Raw genomic sequence first — 17,094 nt, forward strand, 5'->3', positions numbered from 1 at the left:
AGAGAGAGAATGTGACAGAGAAAGAGAGAGAATGTGACAGAGAGAGAGAGAGAATGTGACAGAGAGAGAGAGAATGTGACAATTAGAGAGAATGTGACAGAGAGAGAGAATGTGACAGAGAGAGAATGTGATCGAGGGAGAGAGAATGTGAAAGAGAGAGAGAGAGAGAGAGAGAATGTGACAGAGAGAGAGAGAATGTGACAATTAGAGAGAATGTGACAGAGAGAGAGAATGTGACAGAGAGAGAATGTGATCGAGAGAGAGAGAATGTGAAAGAGAGAGAGAGAGAGAGAGATAATGTGACAGAGAGAGAGAGTATGTGACAGAGAGAGAGAGAATGTGACAGAGAGAGAGAGAGAGAGAGTGTGACAGAGAGAGAGAGAATGTGACAATTAGAGAGCATGTGACAGAGAGAGAGAGAGAATGTGACAGAGAGAGAATGTGACAGAGAGAGAGAATGTGACAGAGAGAGAGAATGTGACAGAGAAAGAGAGAACGTGACAGAGAGAGAGAGAGAATGTGACAGAGAGAGAGAGAATGTGACAATTAGAGAGAATGTGACACAGAGAGAGAATGTGACAGAGAGAGAATGTGATCGAGAGAGAGAGAATGTGAAAGAGAGAGAGAGAGAGAGATAATGTAACAGAGAGAGAGAGAGAATGTGACAGAGAGAGAGAGAATGTGACAGAGAGAGAGAGAGAATGTGACAGAGAGAGAATGTGACAGAGAGTGAGAGAATTTTACAGAGACAGAGAGAATGTGACAGAGAGAATGTGACAGAGAGAGAATGTGATAGAGAGAGAGAGAGAGAATGTGACAGAGATAGAGAGAAAGTTACAAAGATCAAGAGAGAGAGAGAATGTGACAGAGGGAGAGAGAGAGAGAGAATGTGACTGAGAGAGAGAATGTGACAGGGAGAGAGAGAATGTGACAGAGAGAGAATGTGACAGAGAGAGAGAGAGAGAGAATGTGACAGAGATAGAGAGAATGTTACAAAGATCAAGAGAGAGAGAGAATGTGACAGAGGGAGAATGTGACACAGAGAAAGAGAGGGAGAATGTGACAAGAGATATAGAGAGAGAGAGAATGTGACAGAGAGAGAGCGAGAATGTGACAGAGAGAGAGAATGTGACTGAGAGATAGAATGTGACAGAGAGAGAGAGAATGTGACAGAGAGAGAATGTGACAGAGGAAGAGAGAATGTGACAGAGAGAGAGAGAATATGACTGAGAGAGAGAGAGAGAATGTGACAGAGATAGAGAGAACGTGACAAAGATCGAGAGAGAGAGAATGTGACAGAGAGATAATGTGTAACAGAGAAAGAGAGAGAGAATGTGACAGAGACAGAGAGAGAGAGTATGTGACAGGGAGAGAGAGAGAATGTGACAGAGAGAGAATGAAAGAGAGAGAGAGAGAATGTGACAGAGAGAGAGAGAATGTGACAGAGAGAGAGAGAGTGTGTGACAGAGAGTGAGACAGAGAATGTGACAGTGAGAGAGAATGTGACAGAGAGAGAGAGAGAGAGAATGTGACAGAGAGAGAGAGAGAGAGAGAATGTGACAGAGAGAGAGAGAGAATGTGACAGAGAGTGAGAGAATTTTACAGAGACAGAGAGAATGTGACAGAGAGAATGTGACAGAGAGAGAATGTGATAGAGAGAGAGAGGGAGAATGTGAGAGAGAGAGAGAGAGAGAATGTTACAGAGAGAGAGAGAGCTAGAGAGAGAGAATGTGATTGAGAGTGAGAATGTGACGGAGAGAGAGAGAATGTGAAAGAGAGAGAGAGAGAGAGATAATGTGACAGAGAGAGAGAGAGAATGTGACAGAGAGAGAGAGAATGTGACAGAGAGAGAGAGAGAATGTGACAGAGAGAGAATGTGACAGAGAGTGAGAGAATTTTACAGAGACAGAGGGAATGTGACAGAGAGAATGTGACAGAGAGAGAATGTGATAGAGAGAGAGAGGGAGAATGTGAGAGAGAGAGAGAATGTTACAGAGAGAGAGAGAGAGAGAATGTGACTGAGAGAGAGAATGTGACAGGGAGAGAGATAATGTGACAGAGAGAGAATGTGACAGAGAGAGAGAGAGAGAGAATGTGACAGAGATAGAGAGAATGTTACAAAGATCGACAGAGAGAGAGAATGTGACAGAGGGAGAATGTGACACAGAGAAAGAGAGGGAGAATGTGACAAGAGATATAGAGAGAGAGAGAATGTGACAGAGAGGGAGCGAGAATGTGACAGAGAGAGAGAATGTGACTGAGAGATAGAATGTGACAGAGAGAGAATGTGACAGAGAGAGAATGTGACAGAGAGATAATGTGACACAGAGAAAGAGAGAGAGAATGTGACAGAGACAGAGAGAGAGAGTATGTGACAGGGAGAGAGAGAGAATGTGACAGAGAGAGAATGAAAGAGAGAGAGAGAGAATGTGACAGAGAGAGAGAGAATGTGACAGAGAGTGAGAGAATTTTACAAAGATCGAGAGAGAGAGAGAATGTGACAGAGGGAGAATGTGACACAGAGAAAGAGAGGGAGAATGTGACAAGAGATATAGAGAGAGAGAGAATGTGACAGAGAGAGAGCGAGAATGTGACAGAGAGTGAGAGAATTTTACAGGGACAGAGAGAATGTGACACAGAGAATGTGACAGAGAGAGAATGTGATAGAAAGAGAGAGGGAGAATGTGAGAGAGAGAGAGAGAGAGAATGTTACAGAGAGAGAGAGAGAGAGAGAATGTGACTGAGAGAGAGAATGTGACGGAGAGAGAGAGAATGTGACAGAGAGAGAATGTGACAGAGAGAGAGAGAGAGAGAATGTGACAGAGATAGAGAGAATGTTACAAAGATCGAGAGAGAGAGAGAATGTGACAGAGGGAGAATGTGACACAGAGAAAGAGAGGGAGAATGTGACAAGAGATATAGAGAGAGAGAGAATGTGACAGAGAGAGAGCGAGAATGTGACAGAGAGAGAGAATGTGACTGAGAGATAGAATGTGACAGAGAGAGAGAGAATGTGACAGAGAGAGAATGTGACAGAGGAAGAGAGAATGTGACAGAGAGAGAATATGACAGAGAGAGAGAGAACGTGACAAAGATCGAGAGAGAGAGAATGTGACAGAGAGATAATGTGACACAGAGAAAGAGAGAGAGAATGTGACAGAGACAGAGAGAGAGAGTATGTGACAGGGAGAGAGAGAGAATGTGACAGAGAGAGAATGAAAGAGAGAGAGAATGTGACAGAGAGAGAGAGAATGTGACAGAGAGAGAGAGAGAGTGTGTGACAGAGAGCGAGACAGAGAATGTGATAGAGAGAGAGAATGTGACAGAGAGAGAGAGAATGTGACAGAGAGAGAGAGAGAGAGAGAATGTGACAGAGAGAGAGAGAGAGAATGTGACAGAGAGTGAGAGAATTTTACAGAGACAGAGAGAATATGACAGAGAGAATGTGACAGAGAGAGAATGTGATAGAGAGAGAGAGGGAGAATGTGAGAGAGAGAGAGAGAGAGAATGTTACAGAGAGAGAGAGAGAGAGAATGTGACTGAGAGAGAGAATGTGACAGAGAGAGAGAGAATGTGACAGAGAGAGAATGTGACAGAGAGAGAGAGAGAGAGAGAATGTGACAGAGGGAGAATGTGATACAGAGAAATAGAGGGAGAATGTGACAAGAGATATAGAGAGAGAGAATGTGACAGAGAGAGAGCGAGAATGTGACAGAGAGAGAGAATGTGTCTGAGAGATAGAATGTGACATAGAGAGAGAGAATGTGACAGAGAGAGAATGTGACAGAGGAAGAGAGAATGTGACAGAGAGAGAGAGAATATGACAGAGAGAGAGAGAGAGAATGTGACAGAGAGATAATGTGACACAGAGAAAGAGAGAGAGAATGTGACAGAGACAGAGAGAGAGAGTATGTGACAGGGAGAGAGAGAGAATGTGACAGAGAGAGAATGAAAGAGAGAGAGAGAGAATGTGACAGAGGGAGAGAGAATGTGACAGAGAGAGAGTGAGAGTGTGTGACAGAGAGTGAGACAGAGAATGTGACAGAGAGAGAGAATGTGACAGAGAGAGAGAGAGAGAATGTGACAGAGAGAGAGAGAGAGAGAGAATGTGACAGAGAGAGAGAGAGAATGTGACAGAGAGTGAGAGAATTTTACAGAGACAGAGAGAATGTGACAGAGAGAATGTGACAGAGAGAGAATGTGATAGAGAGAGAGAGGGAGAATGTGAGAGAGAGAGAGAATGTTACAGAGAGAGAGAGAGAGAGAATGTGACTGAGAGAGAGAATGTGACAGAGAGAGAGAGAATGTGACAGAGAGAGAATGTGACAGAGAGAGAGATAGAGAGAATGTGACAGAGATAGAGAGAATGTGACCAAGATCGAGAGAGAGAGAGAATGTGACAGAGGGAGAATGTGACACAGAGAAAGAGAGGGAGAATGTGACAAGAGATATAGAGAGAGAGAGAATGTGACAGAGAGAGAGCGAGAATGTGACAGAGAGAGAGAATGTGACTGAGAGATAGAATGTGACAGAGAGAGAGAGAATGTGACAGAGAGAGAATGTGACAGAGGAAGAGAGAATGTGACAGAGAGAGAGAGAGAATATGACAGAGAGAGAGAGAGAGAGAATGTGACAGAGATAGAGAGAACGTGACAAAGATCGAGAGAGAGAGAATGTGACAGAGAGATAATGTGACACAGAGAAAGAGAGAGAGAATGTGACAGAGACAGAGAGAGAGAGTATGTGACAGGGAGAGAGAGAGAATGTGACAGAGAGAGAATGAAAGAGAGAGAGAGAGAGAATGTGACAGAGAGAGAGAGAATGTGACAGAGAGAGAGAGACAGAGTGTGTGACAGAGAGTGAGACAGAGAATGTGACAGAGAGAGAGAGAGAGAATGTGACAGAGAGAGAGAGAGAGAGAGAATGTGACAGAGAGAGAGAGAGAATGTGACAGAGAGAGAGAATGTGACAGCGAAAGAGAGAGAATGTGATAGAGAGAGATAGAGAGAGAGAATGTGACAGAGAGAGAATGTGACAGAGAGAGAATGTGATAGAGAGAATGTGATAGAGAGAGAGAGAATGTGAAAGAGAGAGCGAGAGAATGTGACAGAGAGAGAGAGAATGTGACAGAGAGACAGAGAATGTGACAGAGAGAGAGAGAGAGAGAATGTGACAGAGAGAGAGACAATGTGACAGAGAGAGAGAGAGAGAGAATGTGAGAGAGAGAGAGAATGTGACAGAGAGAGAGAGAGAGAATGTGACAGAGAGAGAGAATTTGACAGAGAGAGAGAGAATGTGACAGAGAAAGAGAATGTGACAGAGAGAGAATGTGATAGAGAGAGAGAGGGAGAATGTGACAGAGAGAGTGAGAGAGAGAATGGGACAGAGAGAGAGAGAGAGAGACAGAGAGAATGTGACAGAGAGAGACAGAGGGAATGTGACAGGGAGAGAGAAAGAATGTGACAGATAGAGAGAATGTGACAGAAATAGAGAGAGAGAATGTGACAGACAGAGAGAGAGAGAATGTGACAGAGAGAGAGAGAGAGAGAGAGAATGTGACAGAGAGAGAGAATGTGACAGAGAGAGAATGTGACAGAGAGAGAATGTGACAGAGATAGAGAGAATGTGACAGAGAGAGAGAGAGAGAGAGAATGTGACAGAGAGTGAGAGAATTTTACAGAGACAGAGAGAATGTGACAGAGAGAATGTGACAGACAGAGAATGTGATAGAGAGAGAGAGGGAGAATGTGAGAGAGAGAGAATGTTACAGAGAGAGAGAGAGAGAGAATGTGACTGAGAGAGAGAATGTGACAGAGAGAGAGAGAGAGAGAATGTGACAGAGATAGAGAGAATGTTACAAAGATCGAGAGAGAGAGAGAGAATGTGACAGAGGGAGAATGTGACACAGAGAAAGAGAGGGAGAATGTGACAAGAGATATAGAGAGAGAGAATGTGACAGAGAGAGAGCGAGAATGTGACAGAGAGAGAGAATGTGACTGAGAGATAGAATGTGACAGAGAGAGAGAGAATGTGACAGAGAGAGAATGTGACAGAGGAAGAGAGAATGTGACAGAGAGAGAGAGAATATGACAGAGATAGAGAGAGAGAATGTGACAGAGATAGAGAGAACGTGACAAAGATCGAGAGAGAGAGAATGTGACAGAGAGATAATGTGACACAGAGAAAGAGAGAGAGAATGTGACAGAGACAGAGAGAGAGTATGTGACAGGGAGAGAGAGAGAATGTGACAGAGAGAGAATGAAAGAGAGAGAGAGAGAATGTGACAGAGGGAGAGAGAATGTGACAGAGAGAGAGAGAGAGTGTGTGACAGAGAGTGAGACAGAGAATGTGACAGAGAGAGAGAATGTGACAGAGAGAGAGAGAGAGAATGTGACAGAGAGAGAGAGAGAGAGAGAATGTGACAGAGAGAGAGAGAGAATGTGACAGAGAGTGAGAGAATTTTACAGAGACAGAGAGAATGTGACAGAGAGAATGTGACAGAGAGAGAATGTGATAGAGAGAGAGAGGGAGAATGTGTGAGAGAGAGAGAGAGAGAATGTTACAGAGAGAGAGAGAGAGAGAGAATGTGACTGAGAGAGAGAATGTGACAGAGAGAGAGAGAATGTGACAGAGAGAGAATGTGACAGAGAGAGAGAGAGAGAGAATGTGACAGAGGGAGAATGTGACACAGAGAAAGAGAGGGAGAATGTGACAAGAGATATAGAGAGAGAGAGAATGTGACAGAGAGAGAGCGAGAATGTGACAGAGAGAGAGAATGTGACTGAGAGATAGAATGTGACAGAGAGAGAGAGAATGTGACAGAGGAAGAGAGAATGTGACAGAGAGAGAGAGAATATGACAGAGAGAGAGAGAGAGAATGTGACAGAGATAGAGAGAACGTGACAAAGATCGAGGGAGAGAGAATGTGACAGAGAGATAATGTGACACAGAGAAAGAGAGAGAGAATGTGACAGAGACAGAGAGAGAGAGTATGTGACAGGGAGAGAGAGAGAATGTGACAGAGAGAGAATGAAAGAGAGAGAGAGAGAATGTGACAGAGAGAGAGAGAATGTGACAGAGAGAGAGAGAGACAGAGTGTGTGACAGAGAGTGAGACAGAGAATGTGACAGAGAGAGAGAGAGAGAATGTGACAGAGAGAGAGAGAGAGAGAGAATGTGACAGAGAGAGAGAGAGAATGTGACAGAGAGAGAGAATGTGACAGCGAAAGAGAGAGAATGTGATAGAGAGAGATAGAGAGAGAGAATGTGACAGAGAGAGAATGTGACAGAGAGAGAATGTGATAGAGAGAATGTGATAGAGAGAGAGAGAATGTGAAAGAGAGAGCGAGAGAATGTGACAGAGAGAGAGAGAATGTGACAGAGAGACAGAGAATGTGACAGAGAGAGAGAGAATTTGACAGAGAGAGAGACAATGTGACAGAGAGAGAGAGAGAATGTGAGAGAGAGAGAGAATGTGACAGAGAGAGAGAGAATTTGACAGAGAGAGAGAGAGAGAATGTGACAGAGAGAGAGAATTTGACAGAGAGAGAGAGAATGTGACAGAGAAAGAGAATGTGACAGAGAGAGAATGTGATAGAGAGAGAGAGGGAGAATGTGACAGAGAGAGTGAGAGAGAGAATGTGACAGAGAGAGAGAGAGAGACAGAGAGAATGTGACAGAGAGAGACAGAGAGAATGTGACAGGGAGAGAGAAAGAATGTGACAGAGAGAGAGAATGTGACAGAAAAGAGAGAATGTGACAGAGAGAGAGAATGTGACAGAAATAGAGAGAGAGAATGTGACAGACAGAGAGAGAGAGAATGTGACAGAGAGAGAGAGAGAGAGAGAATGTGACAGAGAGAGAGAATGTGACAGAGAGAGAATGTGACAGAGAGAGAATGTGACAGAGATAGAGAGAATGTGACAAAGATCGAGAGAGAGAGAGAATGTGACAGAGAGAGAATGTGACACAGAGAAAGAGAGGGAGAATGTGACAGAGATAGAGAGAGAGAGAGAATGTGACAGAGAGAGAGCGAGAATGTGAGAGAGAGAGAGAATGTGACAGAGAAAGAGAATGTGACAGAGAGAGAGAGAATGTGACAGAGAGAGAGAGAGAGAATGTGCCAGAGAGAGAGAATGTGACAGAGAGAGAGAGAGGATGTGACAGAGAGAGAGAGAATGTGACAGAGAGAGAATGTGACCGAGAGAGAGCGAGAATGTGACAGAGAGAGTGAGAGAGAGAGAATTTGACAGAGAGAGAGAGAGAATGTGACAGAGCGAGAGAGAGAGAAACCTTTCCCCACGCACTTGAACTGCTGTCCCCTCGTACTTGACTGTCTTATTCTCGGAAAGAACATCTGACTATCCACTCTGTCCGTGCCACTCACAACCTTGTAGACTTCTATCAGGTCGCCTCTCAACCTCCGTCGTTCCAGTGAGAACAGACTGAGCTTCTCGAACCTCTCAAAGCTGATGCCCTCCATATCAGGCAACATCCTGGTAAACCTCTTCTGCACCCTCTCCAAAGCCTCCACATCCTTCTGGTAGTGTGGCGACCAGAAGTCATAGATTATCATAGAATTTACAGGGCAGAAGGAGGCCATTCGGCCCATCGAGTCTGCACCGGCTCTTAGAAAGAGCACTCTACCCAAGGTCAACACCTCCACCCATCCCCATAACCCAGTAACCCCACCCAACACTAAGGGCAATTTTGGACACTAAGGGCAATTTATCATGGCCAATCCACCTAACCTGCACATCTTTGGACTGTGGGAGGAAACCGGAGCACCCGGAGGAAACCCACGCACACACGGGGAGGCTGTGCAGACTCCACACAGACAGTGACCCAAGCCGGAATCGAACCTGGGACCCAGGAGCTGTGAAGCAATTGTGCTATCCACAATGCTACCGTGCTGCCCCCTGAAGTGTACACAATATTCCAAATGAGGCCTAACTAAAGCCCTGTACAACTGCAACATGGCATGCCAATTTTTATATTCAATGCCCTGACCGATGGAAGCCAGCATGCCGTATGCTTTCTTGACCACCTTAGCCACAGGCTTTACCACTTTCAGTGATCGGTGAACATGCACGCCCAGATCTCTCTGCCTGTCACTATGCGCAAGAGTTCTACCATTTACTGTGTAATTCACATGCATTGGACCTTCCAAAGTGCATTACCTCACACTTGTCCGGATTAAACTCCATCTGCCATTTCTCTGCCCAGGACTCCAACCAGTTTATATCCTGCTGTATCCTCTGACAATCCTCTTCACTATCCACAACTCCTCGATTGATTGATATTTGATTGATTGATATTTATTGTCACGTACCGAAGTACAGTGAAAAGTATTTTTCTGCGGCCATGGGAACGTACACAGTACGTATATAGTAGACAAAAGAATAATCATTGACAATCGTACATCAACAAATAGTGATTGGTTACAGTGCAAAACAAGGGCCAAACAAGAGCAGCATAGGGCGTCGTGAATAGTGTTCTTACAGGGAACAGATCAGTCCGAGGGGGAGTCGTTGGGGAGCCTGGTAGCTGTGGGGAAGAAGCTCCTCGATGTTAGAGGAGGTGCTGTCGGAGGGTGGGGTCGTTTCGGCGATTTACAGGAGGGTCATGGAGGGAGGGATTAAGGTCAAGTGGGAGGAGGAGCTGGGGGTGGCGTTGGAGGAGGGATTATGGTGTGAGGTGCTGCGGAGGGTTAATGCCTCAACCTGTCTGAAGTTGGAGAAATACTGGGTGCCGTTGCCCTCAAGGAGTGAGGGGGAGGGGGGGCGGTTTGCGTTGGCTATGTAATTATATTTTTGTAAAAATGAAGAAAATTTGAATAAAACTATTTTTTAAAACCTCAAAAGATGTGGTAAATCAAACAAGGCGAGGAAGAAAGTGAATATTGTGGGAAATGATGAACAGAACGTGACAGGAAGAGATACAGAGGGCAAATCACAGAATCCCTCCAGTCCACAAAGCTTCAGAAACTCGCCATGGTAATTTGCCTCACAGTCACAGAGTGTTTTTGAGATATTATGGTCCATGAGTGTGTAACCAGCAATTACTCACTCCACCACATTGGTTGAGAGATTCCGGTAAATATATTCTTGGTTTCGTCGAACCTCCTGTTAATAGAGAAAGAGGGTAGGACCGAGAAAGCAAGGTCCAGACTCCCGAGGTTGATTTACTGTAAATGTGTGGGGAGAAAGTGCTCTGAGCGGAATAATGCCTCGCTGTCAGAGCCAAAGAGAGTTTAAAGAAACTGGTGACAGGAAGTGAGGCTGCTGTAGATCCCTGGCCACAGACCGCAGCTTCCGCGGACTGGTTGGCAGTCCGTGCTGAATCGCCATAGCCACAGCGCCAATGGGCACAGGGCTAGGGAGGGTGGAAAATCCCCTGCTTCTAGGGTAGGCTAAGGACAGATAAAACATGATTCCTCAATCCTGGCCTCATCACAGAACCTGTTCAGGGCTGAAGGAGGCCACTGGGCCCTGGGTCCCTGAATGAGCATTCTACCTAAACCACTCCCCTGCCTTAACCCCTTATCCTTGCAACCCAATTCTGGCGAGGGCAGCATTTTTTTTTTTTTTTAAGGGGCAATTTAGCGTACCCTTTCGGTCTTTGGGTTGTGGGGGGTGCGACCCACGGCAGTGACCCGGGCTGGGATTGAACCTGGGTCCTCGGCGCCTTGAGGCAGCAGTGTTAACCACTGCGCCTCGGTGCTGCCCTTGAGGCCCAGCATTTGGTACCCATCCCTAATTGCCCTTGAACTGAGTGGTCTGGCTCGGCTATTTCAGAGGGGCGGTTCAGAGTCAACCCCATTGTTGTGGGTCTGGAATCACTTGTAGGCCAGACCTAGTAAAGATGGCAGATTTCTTTCCCCAAAGGGGACATTAGATGAGTTTTTACGACAATCGATGGTCACCATTACTGAGGTTCCCTTTTAATTGCGGATTTAATACTTGAATTTAAATTCCACCAGCTGCCTATGGTGGGATTTGAACCCGTTTGCTCTTTGACCTCTGGATTACCAGTCCAGAGGCATTACCACCATGCCACATCCGAAGGCACAAGTGTTAGTTTTCACATGTTCACTGGTAACACCCAGCTCGACCTCCCCACCACCTTCCTCGCTTCCTCACTATATTATCAGTTTGCTTGTCCTGTATCCAGAGCTAGATGAGAAGTCATATCCTCCGATTAAATATTGGGAAGACTGAAGCCGTTGTTTTCGGCTCCCGCCCCAAACTCCATTCCCTAGCAGCCGACTCCGTCCCGATCCCAGGCAGCAGTCTGAGATTCAGCCAGTCTGCTCGCAACTTTGGTGTCACATTCGATCCCTAGAGGAGCTTCCAACCTCGCATTCCTACCATCACCGAGACCGCCTACTGGCTCCACCATTGGCCTTGGTCCTTAACTCTGGAATTCCCTGCCTAAAGCTCTCCAACTCACTTTCCTCTTCTGAGATGCTCTTTAAAACCTACCTCTTTGATCGAGCTCCTGATTTCTAGTTCCCTTCTGTAGCGCCTTGGGACGTTTCATTAAAGGAGCTAGATCAATAGAAGTTGCTATTTGACACTCTAAAATAGGTTAAACACTCAGGCAACTTTCTTTGTGGAGTCTACACGTTCTGCCCGCGTCTGCTTGGATTTCCTCCGGGTGCTCAGGTTTCCTCCCACAGTCCAAGGTTGGGCAGGTTAGGTGGTTTGTCCATGATTGGGATAGGGCGGGGGAACGAACCTAGGTAAAGTGCTCTTTCGTAGAGTTGGTGCTACAAAGTGACCAGTTTACAGAGCCAGTTGCCAACATAAATGTGAATCTTGAAACTTACGATGGGTAAAGTTGAAACAAAAATGTAAAGGGACATGAAGTGCATCCAGATTTAAGGGTTTTAATGTAGGTGAAGAATAACTTTCTATCTTCTATACCATCAGTGAGAGAGATTCTACACTAGGTTCTTTGATTTCCTATTTCATCGTGCCATTTGTAGTTTCTTGAGGGCATCAATTAAGCAAATTTCTCTTGAAGACCTCTTTATTACAGAATCGTGGCTGGGGAAAAATATTTTCTTCTGTATATTCTTACATTTTAATAAACAGAATTTAATTGTTTAGCCTGTGCTCGTCTCCATGGATTTCTTTCCGCTGATATAACGAGATCATTCTATCCTAATCCCAGTGCATATTCCAATGGTAAACCAGTCGTCAGCTATCCCAAAATTTCACTTGTAGGAACAAAGCTAGGAATTTCCCAGGGCCCACTCTTGTCAGTATAACTTCTCTGGAAAACAATTTTTGTTTTCAAGTGATGTTATTGTAATGCAGTGGGGGGTACCCCTCTTAAAATTCTTGGTCCACGTTTTAGTGAAAAACTGCATGTTGGAAGGACACCTCGCAGATTTGTAAATCTTGTAGTTCTGTCGCCTTGTACCCCAGTGGTAGCAGCACCTATATATTAATAATCTTTATTGTCACAAGTAGGCTTACATTAGCACTGCGTGAAAAGCCCCGAGTCGCCACATTCCGGCGCCTGTTCGGGTACACGGAGGGAGAATTCAGAATGTCCAATTCACCTAACAGCACATCTTTCGGAACTTGTGGGAGGAAACCGGAGCACCCGGAGGAAACCTACACAGACACGGGGAGAATGTGCAGATCCACACAAGTGACCCAAGCTGGGAATCAAACCCGGGACCCTGGCGCTGTGAAGCAGCAGTGCTAACCACTGCTACCGTATCGGAGAGGGTCCCTGAAAGGGAGTCCTTCCCAATCTCCCATGTCAGCACTTGCCCCCAAAACAATGCCACTACACCGAACCATCTGGCCATGATCACATTGCTGTTCATGGCAGCTTGCTGTGGGCACAGGTTTGCTGCCCTGTTTCCCAGGGCAACGGCGATCGCACTTCGAAGTGACTTAACTGGCTGTGGAGCACATTGAGATCTCCCGGGCAGGTGGAAGTCTCATACGAAACGCAAGTTTGCTTCAAACAACGCTCACATCTCGCTCACCCCTTTCATCCACTCCCGCTCCCACACCCACTCAACCCTGGCTGTCGGAAGCTTTGCAAGAAATCTTAACACATGCATAACAGTTGAATCACGTGTGGGTGTGTGGATAGGACTGGGGGAAGAGGGCGGTGGGGGGGGGGGGGGGGCTGGGGTAATCTTCCTTCGCCTCTCGCACATTAATGATTCCGCGGAAACAAACGTGGTGAGAGATGATAGCATCAGAGATTTTTCAAAGTGCTCCTGCATCTGGCCCTGTAGCAATGCAGAAGTGAGGTATGGTGAGTCAGACAGCGCGTGGGTATCAGACTTGTCAAAACACCACAAACTTCCTCAGACACTCTTATCTGACACACTGACTTCCAGTAACTACCAAAGCCCTTCAGATTACTAAATGCTTACTGGATTTATGCACCAAAATTTCAGACAAAAACAAGCTCATTTTCTTGCTTGCTGTTTCTTTCCTATTTAAACAAAAACATTTTTGGATTTTATTTCCCCAACTCCCCCCCCAACCCCCCCTCTCCCGATCTCTCACGAGGGTGATGCCTCTAGCTGCCGATCTGCTCCAGCAGTGAACCGGAGTGGCTGCTCTTGGTGCCCCGGTCCGGTGCTGGGTCACCTCACCTTTGTCCAGAAATAAATACTTGCCTTTCGATAGCACCTGTCACATCCTTGGGGTTGTGCAGCCGTGCTCATCAGCCAATGGGAGGTTGGTTGGTTCCAACGCAAGGACTGCAGCACCCAATTTGCACTCAGGGGTTAGGGGGAGAAGGCGGGAGAATGGCGGACCAGTGTCGATGGGCCGAATGGCCTAATTCTGCTCCGATATCTTATGATCCCCCCCCCACAGAATTGTATTTTTTTTTACTTTAATTTTTTTGCTTATTCATTCGTTCATGGGATGTGGACGTCGCCAGGCAAGGCCCAGCATTTATTACCCATCCCTAATTGCCCTTGAACTGAGTGGCTTGTTTTGGCCATATCAGAGTGCAATTAAGAGTCAACCACATTGGCCGTGGGTCTGGAGTCACTTGTAGGCCTGACCGGGTAAGGATGGCAGATTCTCCTCCCCCTAAAGGGGCATTAGTGAACCAGATGGGTTTTTACAAAATGGACGATCGTTGTCATGGTCACCGCGACTGAGACGAGCTTTAAATGCCAGACTTTTTAATTAATTGAATTTACATTCCACCAGCTGCTGTAGTGGGATCTGACCCTGTGGGACAGAGGATTTGCCTGGGCATTTGGATTAATGCCGAGTACAGCCGAATAGCCCACTATGCCACCGTCTATGAGAGAGGACGCTGGATATAGAAAGGCGGGACGTCCGATAATGTAGCACCCTCTCAGTGCTGGCTCTGGGAGTGACAAACCCCACCCCCCTCCTGATGCTGAGGCGCACGTGCCAGCCACTGGACGATGGCTAATAATACTGAGCTCCAAGCAGTCACTGAGAGGCTGTGATTGGCACAGGCGCCTCAGACAGAAGATTCAGCCGGGGCCCTCGGCGCAGGCAGGTGTGTGTTGAATCTCTCTGAATGCGTTCATTCACAAGAAGGACGGCTGAGGTGTGGTGTAGCAGGTGCAGCAATGAGTCAACGCACTCGGGAGGGGAGCTGTCTGGGTGCCTGGTGAATGCTTTTACTAACACATGAAGGATAGTTTTCAGTGTCTTGGGGTGGTACGGTTCGGCCTCGCCCCCCGAGTTAGGAGAGACGTGGGTTGAAGACTTAAGCACAAAATCCAGGCGGGAGCGCCTAGTGCAGCACTGAGGGAGAGCGGCACTGTCAGAGTGGGGGAGGGGGGGCTGTCTTTCAGACGAGGGGTGAATTCGAGAACCCCGACTGGCTTCTCGGGCGAGTAGAATGGATCGTCATAGAGGAGGTGGTATTGTCACTGGACGAGCAACCCAGAGACCCAGGCTGAGGCTCTGGGGACCCGGGTTCGAATCCAGTCAAACTCTGGATGAAACGATTGTCCTTTTGGGGAAGGAATTCCGGGCCGCCCTTCCCCGCCCTGGCCTCACCGGGGAGCCTCCAGGTCCACAGCAATGTGGTGGACTCCGAAACGGCCGAGTGCGCCGCTGGGTCCAAGGGGCAATTAGGGAGGGGCAACAAATCAGGCCCAGCCAGCGACACCCACACCCCGCGAATGAATTAAAAGGAAATCACAGCGCGGTGTCTGTGGGATCTTGCTGTGTACCAATTTCAGTCAAGGCAGCAGCAGCGCTTCAAAGGTATCTGATTGGTTGCAAAGCACTTCTGAAGATCCTTACGCTGTTCAAGAAGAGGAGAGACTGGGAATTTTTTTCGCAACATCCCGAAACCCTTCACCAGTGGAGTATTTTAATTTGAAGTGTGCTCACTGCTGTGACGTCGGAGGCCTGAGAGGCAAATTGCGCACAGGAAGATCCCACAGGCAGCAACGCGAAAATGACCTGATCAGCTGTCTTTGCCTGTTGCTTGAGGGATAAATATTAGAACGATAGAACATTACAGCGCAGTACAGGCCCTTCAGCCCTCGATGTTGCGCCGACCTGTGAAACCACTCTAAAGCCCATCTACATTGGTCCGAATAATGGCCTCATCGGAATGACGGCAGTTCAGACAGTGCAGCACTCCCTCAGTACTACAGTGGAACATGAGCCTGGATTTCCGTATGCAAAATTGGCACTTAAATCCAGAACCTTTCCGACTCTGGGGCAAAGTATTACCAGGTGACACCACGGAAATGCAAGCCCTTTGTTACGAGGCACTTAGTTGGCATAAAGTGCAACAACGGCAAGAGATCATGGTACTGGAGCGCGAACCACAAGTTGTCTATTAAGCAATAACCAAGCTCACCCAAGCAAGGCTGCCAAACGGACCATGAAAAGGAGGAAGTGTTGGCCAGTCACATTCAATCTGAAATTGCAAATGTGACCCAGATCAGGTGTTGAAAGGGGAAGATGCTGTACCCGTCAGTCACAATAACCACCCATTCCTCAGAGTCGGGGATGGCTTGCTTCCACACCAAAAATGAGTCTCTATCTCAATCCAGTCGACCTCCAAGTGGGGCAGGCGGCGATTGGAGGGGCGGGTGGGTGGGGTGCCTGAGTTGTCACTCTCCCGTCGCTGTCGACCCTTGACATCTGCCATCAAACTCGAACTGTTCAACCCCTTTCACAGAAGCTATTCCTCCACTTCCAGAGAACCACAGAATTCCTACAGTGCAGAAGCAGGCCATTCGGCCCATCAGGTCTGCACCGACCCTCCGAAAGAGGGTCCGCTCCCCCACCACTACAACCTGCACATCTTTGGACATGAAGGGGGAATTTTAGCACGGCCAATCCACCTGGCCTGCACTTGTGGGAGGAAACCGGAGCACCGGGGGGGGGGGGGTCACTCGCAGACACGGGGAGGACGTGCAAACTCCACACAGGCAGTCACCCAAGGCCGGAATTGAACCCGGGTCCCTGCCGCAGCGAGGCAGCGGTGCTAACCGTTGTGCCACCGTGCCGCCCCACTCCAGGTGTGGTCGCTAACTCGTGCCTAGTGCAGCTTTCGCAAGACCGTCCTATTTTTCAATGCAAAGATATTAAAATTGGTGTGCGGGTGTACTGGGAGATGGTGCGGGTCAGGGAGGGGGTGGGATGGGTCAATGGGACACAATTAAGGCAGCAGAGATGACTGGATCGTTCCCCCCCCAATCCCCCCAATGTATGATATGTATCCACAAATGCAGTATCATGGGCCAACATGCACTCAGATCAGGATGCAAGCCTGTGTGGCCCAGTGCCAGCAATTTCCCGGCACAGAGCAAGGCAGCTCCCAGAACTTGTTGCATCAAAGCTGAGTGTTGCACACACACACACTGGCCGAGCCCTATTTCCTGGTGGCGCCCGCCCGTCCCGCCTCCACGCTTCTCCTTTCCACCCAGAAACACAGAATCAACCTCCAAGAAATTCTGAGAATCGGGGGCCCGCCCACTCGCTGACGTCCCCGGGGCCCGGGCTCAACCATTGCCCGGGGTGGGCAGAGGGGGGGATGCTGAACCCCAGCGCACTGTCGGCGGGCTGGCTGAGGGGAAAGGGCGGGTGGGGGTGGT

The sequence above is a fragment of the Scyliorhinus torazame genome, chromosome 31 (assembly GCF_047496885.1).
Source record: "Scyliorhinus torazame isolate Kashiwa2021f chromosome 31, sScyTor2.1, whole genome shotgun sequence".
Classification (NCBI taxonomy): domain Eukaryota; kingdom Metazoa; phylum Chordata; class Chondrichthyes; order Carcharhiniformes; family Scyliorhinidae; genus Scyliorhinus; species Scyliorhinus torazame.